Source organism: Capra hircus, chromosome 5 (assembly GCF_001704415.2).
Source record: "Capra hircus breed San Clemente chromosome 5, ASM170441v1, whole genome shotgun sequence".
Taxonomy (NCBI): Eukaryota; Metazoa; Chordata; class Mammalia; order Artiodactyla; family Bovidae; genus Capra; species Capra hircus.
In genome coordinates, this window is record NC_030812.1 from 112,563,161 (window position 1) to 112,573,268 (window position 10,108).

The window sequence follows — 10,108 nt, forward strand, 5'->3', positions numbered from 1 at the left end:
TTAAATCTTAGTTTGGCTGGGCTACATTTGGGGAGCTTAGTTCCCTGACCAGGGATCAAACCCACACTCCCTCCCTCGGTGGAAGCATGGGGTCTTAACCACTGGGTCACCAGCGAAGTCCTTCAGCTCATCTTGATGAGCTTCTCTGGTTTCTTTGGTCTGGACTCAGGAGGTTTCTGGGTTACTCCTCCCTTAATTATCAACTGTTTGAATCTGCCCTTGGGAACTCAGGGAACAGCATGGAGACCGCAGTCTTGTCTACAAGAAATGGAGGACAAAAAAGGCCTCTGTGCCTGGCAGCCCCATAGGGCTCCACTCAGTTTCATTTTTACAAAACTGAAATAGGAGGGAAGGGGGCAGGGCACAACCTTTAAAAGAATGGCATAGCCCAAGGACACAGCGGAAACTGATTAGAACCAAATGGGTCCAATATGGGTGATAAGTTGACTTCCATCAGACCTGGTGGCTCAGTCGGTGAAGTCTGCCTGCAATACAGGAGACCCGACTTCAATCCCTGAGTTGGGAAGATCTAGAGAAGGAAGTGGCCCACTCCAATATTCTTGCCTGGAGAATTCCATGGACAGAGGAGCCTGGTGGGCTACAGACCGTGGGGTCACAAAGAGTCGGACATGACTGAGTGACTAACACTCTCACTTTCTTCTTTCAACAGATCAGTGAGCTAAGTGAAATCCCCAAAGGCGCCACTACAGTTTCAAGAACAAAATGTGGGCAGTGACCCAATTCTTGGAAATCCTCACCCCTTTCCCCAAATAACTGCAATACTCCTCCCACTCTTCTGCCAGTATAATTACCCACTTCTATAAAAACTGGCATAAAAAAAATAAGATCATGGCATCCAGTCCTATCACTTCATGGCAAACAGAAGGGGAAAAAGTAGAAGCAGTGTCAGATTATATATTCTTGGGCTCCAAAATCAGTGCAGTCATGAAGTTAAAAGATGCTTGCTCATTGAAAGGGAAAACTATGAAAAACCTAGACAGCATATTAAAAAAGCAGAGATGTCACTTTGCCAGCAAAGGTCCATATAATCAAGCTATGGTTTTCTAGTAGTCATGTATGGATGTGAGAGTTGGACCATAAAGAAAGCTGAGTGCTGAAGAATTGATGCTTTTGAACTGCTGGGTTGGAGAAGATTCTTGAGTCCCTTGGACAGCAAGGAGATCAAACCAGTTAATCCTAAAGGAAATCAACTCTGAATATTCATTGGAAAGACTGTTGCTAAAGCTGAAGCTCCAACACATTGGTCACCTGGTGTGAAGAGATGACTATTGGAAAAGACTGGGATTCTGGGAAAGATTAAAGGCAGAAGAAGAAGAGGGCAACAGAGAATGAGATGGCTGGATGGCATCACCCACCTGATGGACATGAATTTGAACAAACTCTGGGAGATGGTGAAGGACAGAGGAGCCCGGTGTGCTGCCATCCACGAGGTCACAGAGAATCGGACAGGACTGAGCAACTGAATACCAACAACAAAATAAGAACTGACAAGCCCATGCCCTGGGGTTGTCACTTTCAGAGATAGCCCACAGCCTGGCTGGAGTGTATTTCTTTTTAAACCCACTTCTTAGCTGTCAACTGTGAACTGGCGCTTGCCAAGAGCATTTGGCAGAGACTGAACAGCAAGGGCGATTGTCATCTGCGTCCTTGGAGACTCAACCCCGGGCTGCTGCAGTTGCCGACCTTCAGTTCCCCGGAGGGGAATTCAGGGTGGAATGAGGCACTCTGTGCTCCCGGGAATCTGGTGGAACAGGTCTTTATATAGTTAGATGGTTTCAGGAACTGATTTCATGATCCCAATCCTTGCGTCTCTTCCTATCTAGACGAGCGCTAATTCCCTTCATGGTGGCATCAGCTCCTCGTGACTAGCAGCGCACCTTCTGAAAAGTAAGTGCTTGATTGCATTGAACTCTCCCTTCATCAAAATCTTCTATCTTGACCTTCCCCCACTGCCTCTTTGGAGCAGTCTCTTAGAGCTCTCTGAGGTGCTGTCTCCTGGACTGCAGTCCTTATTTGGCCCCAAACAGAACTTAACTTGAAACTCTCAAGTTGTGCAATTTTTTAGTCAGCAGCAGCATCACCGACTCCGTGGGCGTGAATGTGAGCAAACTCTGAGGATAGTGAAGACAGGGAAGCCTGGTGTGCTGCAGCCCATGGGGTCACAGAGTCAGACATGACTTAGCAACTGAACTGCAACAACAAGATAAAAACTGGCAACCCCATCCCCCAGGGCCACGCTCGTTCTGTCTGTGGAGTGTGCATCTTTTTAAGTAAATCTGCTTCCTTCCTATCGCTTTGTCTTTCACTGAATTCTTTCTGTGATGAGATGTCAAGAACCTGAGCTTCCTGAAGCCCTGAAACCAGGTATGCGGTCTCAGTTAAACGACCGTGGGTTCAAGTCCCAATCTGAGTTACACAGTTTCAAGACTGCTAACTTCAGACACCTCCTCTGAGCTCCCACGGCCCGTGAACACAACATGCTGTTCCTTTGGTGACAGCCAGCTCCCCCGGCTTCATGGCTGGGCAGAACGGGATCTCAGAGTCTTCCGGGGTCATTCTCTGCTCCCCCAGCTCCGTCCTCTCCTGAGAGCTGCTTAGCCACCCTCCCCAGCCTCGTGGGCCGGGTGCCTGTCCCTTACTACCCCCAGGCCAGGTAGGAATGCTCTGCCCCAGGCCTGGCTGGGCGCACTCCTACAGCTTCTCCATCCTTAGCCTCAGGAGGCCTGGGTCCAAGTCCTGCCGTGGAGCCTTTGTGGTCCTGGCCAAGCCCCTTGCCCTCTCTGGACCTCAGCGTTTTCCTCTTGAAGATGGAATGAGGTTCCCTGCCCCACTACTGGCCTTGGCGGCTGCAGGGTACAGCTCACCCTGGAGGGAGGTTTGGCTTCATCGGTGGGAGTGGAAGAAAGAGCTGCTTCCTGTGGGGCTCAAAGCATCTCCCTACCTGCCCTGCGCTCTCCTGAGCTCTCATATGCTGGGGCTTGGCTGTGGGAGAAACGTCTGGCCTGGGTCCCCTTCCAGTGTCCCCGGGGCCCTGCCCTTCCCTGCGGGACCTCGGGTGGATCACTTCAGCTCTCTGCAGCAGAGATAAGCATAATTACTGCCGCACAGCATGTTCTCAGGGTGGATGGAGTGCCTGCTCACAGCAGGAACTCTGCACCAGGCAGAGCTTGTGTCGTTTCCTTGCTTCCTGGTTGTTGTTTAGTCGCAAAGTTGTGTCTGACTCTCTGCAGCCTTATGGACTGCAGCCTGCCAGGCTCCTCCATCCATGGGATTTGCCAGACAAAAATACTGGAGTGGGTTGCCATTTCCCTTTGTAGGGGATCTTCCCAACCCAGGGATCGAACCCACATCTCTTGTGTCTCCTGCATTGGCAGGCAGCTTCTTTACCATTGAACCACCTGGGAAGCCCTTTGAGCATATGTACCTCTTAGTAATTGTTCCTGACAAGATGGGATCTGGGACTTCCCTGGGGGCCCAGTGGTTAGGAGTCCAATGCAGGGGATGCAGGTACGATCCCTAGTCAGGGAACTAAGATCCCATATGCTGCATGGCACAGTGGAAAAAAAAAAATCTAAAGCAAAACATAAGAAGGGATCCTCTTGTAAGGCTCAGATGCTGGGTGACAGCCCACAGGGACAACCCAAGTGTTCCCGCAGGTGTTATATCCGGGTCCCTCGTGTGGAGGTGATGTGGGGACCAAGAGTGATGGTGAGTGTGGGGCCTGGGCACTGAGGCCCCTGCCCTTCCCCTCTCTTTGGATGACCAGTGAGTCCCCAGCATGTCCCATCTTGCAGGCTGGTTTCTCCATGTGCTCAACCGTTCCTGTCAAAGGCTAGGCACAGGCCCAGCCAAGACCCTCTTGGGCGCCCTGAGGCTAGGCCTGTGAGTGGCTGATGACCAATGGCCTCTGCCCAGACCCAGGTCCTTCATCACTATTGTTGATGAAAAATCAATCAATAGTCCATCGAAGAAAGAAATGGAAAATGTTATTGGAGGCAACCTGAGGATTTTAGAGCTTCCCAGGAGGCATGGTGGTAAAAAAACCTGCCTGCTAATGCAGGAGATGCTGGTTTGATCCCTGGGTCTGTGAAGATCCCCTGGAGTAGAAAATGGCACCCCACTCCAGTATTCTTGCCTGGGAAATCCCATGGACAGAGGAGCTTGTTGGGCTACAGTCCGTGGGGTCTCAAAGAGTCAGACACTGAGCACGTGGGTACACACACACACACACACACACACACACACAGAGGATTGTAACACAGGAAACAGTCTTACAAAAAACTCTGAGGACTGTTCTTCCCCTTAGAGGTCAAAGCACAGTGATACACATGTTTGAGACAAAGAGGGTTATACGTCAGATGATGTGTTGACTGTTTGCGCAACCTAGGTCTACATGTGGAAAGCAAATGGTGAGTCCTGGGTCGCTGTGGCCTCTTAGGAGATTAAGAAGAAAGGTTATCTCCAAGGGAGCTGTGACCCTTGGGGAGATTAAGAAGGAATGCTATCTCGATACTAAGAAGGCCTGGTTAAGGCAGACACAGAGCATACACTGAATGGGAGGGAGGAAGCCCAAATGGGCAAAGAAAAAGTTTATGTTTAAATGTGTCTCCTCTTGCCGTAAAATAAGAATTTCACGTCATCACTACCAGCTACAGCCCCTTGAGTTCTGCCATCAGCCAGATTCTTTACTGTTGTGCAGTAGCTCAGTCATGTCCAACTTTTTGTGACCCTGTGGACTGCAGCCGACTCCTCCGTCCTGCACTATCTCCCTGAGTTCGCTCAAATTCGTATCCACTGAGTTGGTAATACATTCTCACCATCTCATCCTCTGCCGCCCCCTTCTCTCTTTGCCTTCACTTTTTCCCAGCATCAGGGGCTTGTCCAGTGAGTCGGCTCTTCAGATCAGGTGGCTGGGCTCCAAGGCCTTCTGAGCCTCTGTTTTCCAAACAAATGAGTCTCCGGGAGGCAAAATCAAGAACATACCAGATGAGGGAGCATGATAACCAGGTCGCTTTGCCCTCAAAGAGCCTCGGGAGGTGGGATCGGACAACGGTCTCCAGGTTGCAGATGAGGAAGAGAAAGGGGGGCTGGCAACTGGGGCTGAGTCGGGCTTTGGGCCTGGGGCTCTGAGAAAGCCAAGGGCCAGGCCTGGTTCTTCACCTTCTTCCTTGTGCAGTGGGGCCCAGATTCAGCAGGACTGAGACCAGATCCCCCAAGGCCAGCATTCATATTAGGAAACTGCTCCCATAGGGGTGGGGCCTCCCAAAGGGTGAAGCCAGCGGGAGTGGAGAGTGGGGACCCAGCCAGCTGTGGGCGCCGCTGGCCCCAGGCCTGCTGCCCAGGCTCAGAACCCCGTTAGTCTTCATGGGGGCCTCACACAGAGCCCACAGCTCCGTGGGGCCGCCACTGTCTCCTCCGTCCATAGAATTAGGCTGCCCCAGGTCACATCTGATTCTCTGACTACTACACTCAGAGCTGCTTTGACCTGTCTTTGAAATAAAACAAAACAGGATATAAAAACAGTCCCCTAGGGAGTCCCCTAGTGGCCTTGTGGTTAGGACTGTGGGCTTTCAGTGCTGTGGTCTGGGTTCAGTCCCTGGTCAGAGAACTGAGATCCGGCTAACTCTGAGGCATGGCCAAAACAAGAAAGAAAGAAAAAGTCCCTTGTTGTTCTGTTTCTAAGTTGTGTCTGACTCTTTGCAACCCCGTGGACTGCAGCACACCAGGCTCCTCTGTCCCTTAACCAGCTTAAAAATGGCTCCCCAAAAGCTGGACAGTTGTGGCAACAATTCAGGAACAAAGAGAGGACTTTAAATTGTCCCCAGGGACTTCCCTGGTGATCCAGGGGTAAAGAACCCAACTGCCCGTGCAGGAGACATGGGTTCAAGCCCTGGTCTGGGAAGATTCCACACACTGTGGGGCAACCAAGTCTGTGTGCCACAGCCACAGAAGCTCCTGCACCCAGAGCTTATGCTGTGCGACAAGAGAAGCCTCTGCAATGAGAAGCCCGTGCACCTCAATCAGAGCAGCCCCTGCTTGCAACAACTAGAGAAAGCCCACACGCAGCAACCAGGATTCAGCGCAGCCAAAAACAAATAAATAAAAATTTAAAGTAAAATAAATCTTCCCCAGAATCACAAATACACGTGGCAGGGGGTGACAGGCATCCCCTGTACTCAGGCAGCATTGAGAAGCAGGTTCCCTGAGCCTGAACCTGTCCTGGGTCCCCTGGGTGGGGGCTGACGGCAAAGGGAGAGAGGGGGAGCAGAAATGCTAGGGCCCCTCCATCCCTCTAGGCCAGAGGAGGAAGGGGCTGGCAGCCTTGGCAGACTCCTCATCACCCACCACGGTCCTCCCTACCCTGGGCTTGTCTGGGCGTCTCATCCCGCAGCTGTGCATCCTCCAGGAGACTGTGGACCACTTGGAGCCTCAGGTTCCTCACTGTCAAACCAGAAATAAAACTCAACCTTCCCTCCCAAGTTCAGGGTGAACAGTCGGCTACCTGGGGGCCTGTGCCGGGGACGGGGCACCGTGGAAGCGGACCGCACGACCCCCTTGCCATGAGAGTTCGTGCCTCTGTGGCCCGTGCCTCCCTCCCTCAGTCCTCCCAGGACACTTGTCAGGCCGTCTGTCCACACAGCCTCGGCGCTAACCAAATTATCCGGGCATCTGGCTCCAGGTCTGGCAGATTTCCTCGCTGCTCCATCCTCTCCAAACGGACAAGATCAGCAAATTAAATCCCACTTAGGCCCCCACAATCCATCACTAGGTTTTCCTGGCCTGATGTGATTTCTGAGTGAGAGGAAGAAATCAAAGAGGCAGACTCCTGCCGTTTCCGAAGTACTGTCTGTGTTCTGGGTAAGTTCCAGGGAGATTCTCTCCCTGCTTCTCACCCAAACCCTGTCTACATCTCCTCCAGGAAGCCCCAGGAATGTCTCAGCTACAGCCATCCCAAAGTACGCCCCCTTCCTCAGGTGGGCTTGTCTTTTCCTTTGGGCTCCGAGACCCTGTCCTCCAGCTGGGGCCAACCAGCAACAATGGACCAGAGTCACAGCGCCTCTCTGGATGCAGGATGCTCTGAGCTGTAAAGTCACCCCAAAGGCTCAGCATTGTCATCACCATCATCAATCACCATCGCCACCATTTGCCTTCAAAACAGCCTTACAGTTGGATCTGTCTGGATTTGAATTCCAGCTCTGCTGTGTGAACACTACCTGTGTGCTGCGGCCAGGTCCCTGGGTTCCTGAGCCTCAGTCTTCCCCCCTGCAGAATGGGGACAATAGTGGACCATAGGCAAGGTGAGCTTTTAGTAGGAAGGTGAGTGCACAGCCCAAGCGGTGCCAGCCATATCACAATAATGCACATCTTTAATAAGTGGTGTTGAGTCAGTGGGATATCCATATGGATCTAACTGAATTTCTATCCCATCCTCAATGTAATGGAACAAGACCCTATGGTGCCTCCCCAGCACAGAACGCCCCCTCCCCAAATCCAGCCCCTGCCTTCATGTCCTCTGCCTTCCTTTTGTATGTAGAAAAATTTTAGTCAAATAATACATTTAATCAGAAAAAGGAGAAAAGCACAGAAGCAAAGGGAAATAGTCAAACAAGGCAAAATAATAATAAGTTAGTCTTTAAACAAAGTCAAGGAGCTTTAGTTCCCCTTCAAGGACTATAGATAATGTTCTGAGCTGTGTCCTTTGAGCTGTTTTGCAGGTACTGAAACCCTCACCAAGTGGAAGGAGTTAGCTACACGATGACCAGATTATAGTGAAGACAGAGCGTGTTCCCTCGCACATGGTTCAGGGAGCTAGCCTCAAGGAAATGGGAACAAACCGACCTTGGAACCGGAGATCATCTGTACTTAAAACAATCAAGATGATGCTGGTCAGACCACCACATAGCTGATTTCAAGATGATTGTCAGAGCTGACTGTGCTGTTCTGAAAATAGCCACCCTCTCTCCCCCACCTAAGCACCCCGGAAATTCCTCTTTACAAACTTGTCCCTTGATCAGCAACGGGAAGTTAGTTCTTTGGGGCATGAGTCCACCTTCTTCCCAGGATTGCCAGGTTCCTTGATAAAGCTGCCTTTCCTTTTACCTAACACTTGTCTCTCAGGATTGGATTCTTTTTTTAAAAAAAATACAGAATTTAATTTTTTTCATTTATTTATTTCTATTTTTGGCTATGATGGGTCTTCACTGCTGTGCTCAGGTTTTCTCTAGTTGTAACAGGCTTAGGCTATGCTTCATTGCAACGCGAAGGCTTCTTATTGGTGCAGAGTACAGGCTCTATGCATGGACTTCAGTTGTTCCAAAGCATGCGGGATCTTCCTCGACCAGGGATTGAACCCATGTCCCCTGCCTTGGTAAGTGGATTCTTATCTGTTGGGCCACTAAAGCAGTCCCCAGTATTGGATTACTGAGCAAGGAGCAACCAGACATGAATTTGGTAACACTCACACAATACATAAATATCATTTTTCAGGGTACTGAGAATCAAACAGTGAGAAAGACAAACAAAGCTTCTAAAAGAAAACAAGGAAATATTTTCACTGGCTTATGTAAAACCTTCTTAAAGTGGATACAAAAAGTACTGACCATAAAGGAAATGATTGATAGGTTAGGCAAGACTAAAATTAAGAATTTTAGTGTTCTCTGTTCCTTCAGAGAGAGAAAGGAGCTTCCCAGGTGGTGTTAGTGGTAAAGAATTCACCTGTCAAGGCAGGAGGTGCAAGATCCCTTGGTCAGGAATATCCCCTAGAGGAGGAAATAGAAACCCACTCCAGTATTCTTGTCTGGGAAATCCCATGGACAGAAGAACTTGGTAGGCTATGTATAACCCACGGGGTCACAAAGAGTTGGACATGGCTGAACAATTGAGTACACAAGAAAGAGAAAAAGGTAACCCACAAACATTTGAAATAAAAATTTATAACAAAGGTTTGTATCTAGAATATATAGGAGATTCCTATACATTAATATGATAAAGAGGATCCAAACAGGAATGAATGACTTCACAGAAGAGGATCTGGAAATGGTCAGTAATAAAAGCGTAGACACGCAGAAGTGTTAGTCACCAGGGAATGAGACTAAAGGCCAGCTGCCACATCGTAGCACTGTTCACCCACCAGCAGGGGTCCTGAAACGACAGACGCCCCTCACTGCTAGTGAGACTGTGGAGGGAATGAGACCCACTGCTGGTGCGTGTGCTTTTGGTGACAGCCTCTTTGGAAAACCTTTTGACAATATCTTCCGAAGACACACTTCCTAGCAATTCCTCCCCTAAGCACATACAACTCAAAGTGCACAGGTGTTCCCCCCAAATCTTGTACCTGAATGTTCATAGCAGCTTCGTTCATAATAACCCTAAATCAGAAACCACCCCAAAGTCGCAGCAAGAGAATGGATACACGCCTGTGGTGTATCCACAGAAGGGAAGGGCAGACAGCGCTGCTAATGAGCAAATCACAGCATCAGCACAGCAGTGTGGACAAAGCCCACCAGGACAGTACTGAGTGAGAAGAGCTAGACACACAAGAGAGAACAAAACAGGCAACGCTGATGGGCGATTGAGAGGACCTCACGGTGGGAGACAGCCACTGCGGAGGGGCCCAGGGAGGCTGTCTGGTGCTGGTTTTATGGGAGCATCCCACGGACAGAGGATGGGGTCACAAAGAATTGGACAGGACTGAGCATCTGAGCACACGTAGGCCATTGCGGTTGACTGCGACCTGTGGTGGTCAGTTTTATGCCCACGTGGCCAGGCTATAGAACCCAGTTATCTGATCAAATACTAATCCAGGTGCTGCTGTGAAGGTATTTGCTGCTGCTGCTGCTGCTGCTAAGTCACTTCAGTTGTGTCCGACTCTGTGCGACCCCAGAGACGGCAGCCCACCAGGCTCCCCTGTCCCTGGGATTCTCCAGGCAAGAACACTGGAGTAGGTTGCCATTTCCTTCTCCAATGCATGAAAGTGAAAAGCTAAAGTGAAGTTACTCAGCCGTGTCCGACTCTTACTGACTCCATGGACTGCAGCCCACCAGGGTCCTCCTCTCATGGGATTTGCCAGGCAAGAGTCCTTGGCAGA

The 10,108-nt window shown here is 50.2% G+C and overlaps 1 long non-coding RNA gene across 1 annotated transcript; it reads left to right on the forward strand.

The window, feature by feature from the left end:
• LOC108636075 lies at positions 1,802-8,125 on the forward strand. Its single transcript, XR_001918133.1, has 2 exons — positions 1,802-1,908; positions 6,941-8,125. It is a non-coding gene; the product is annotated as an uncharacterized LOC108636075 (long non-coding RNA).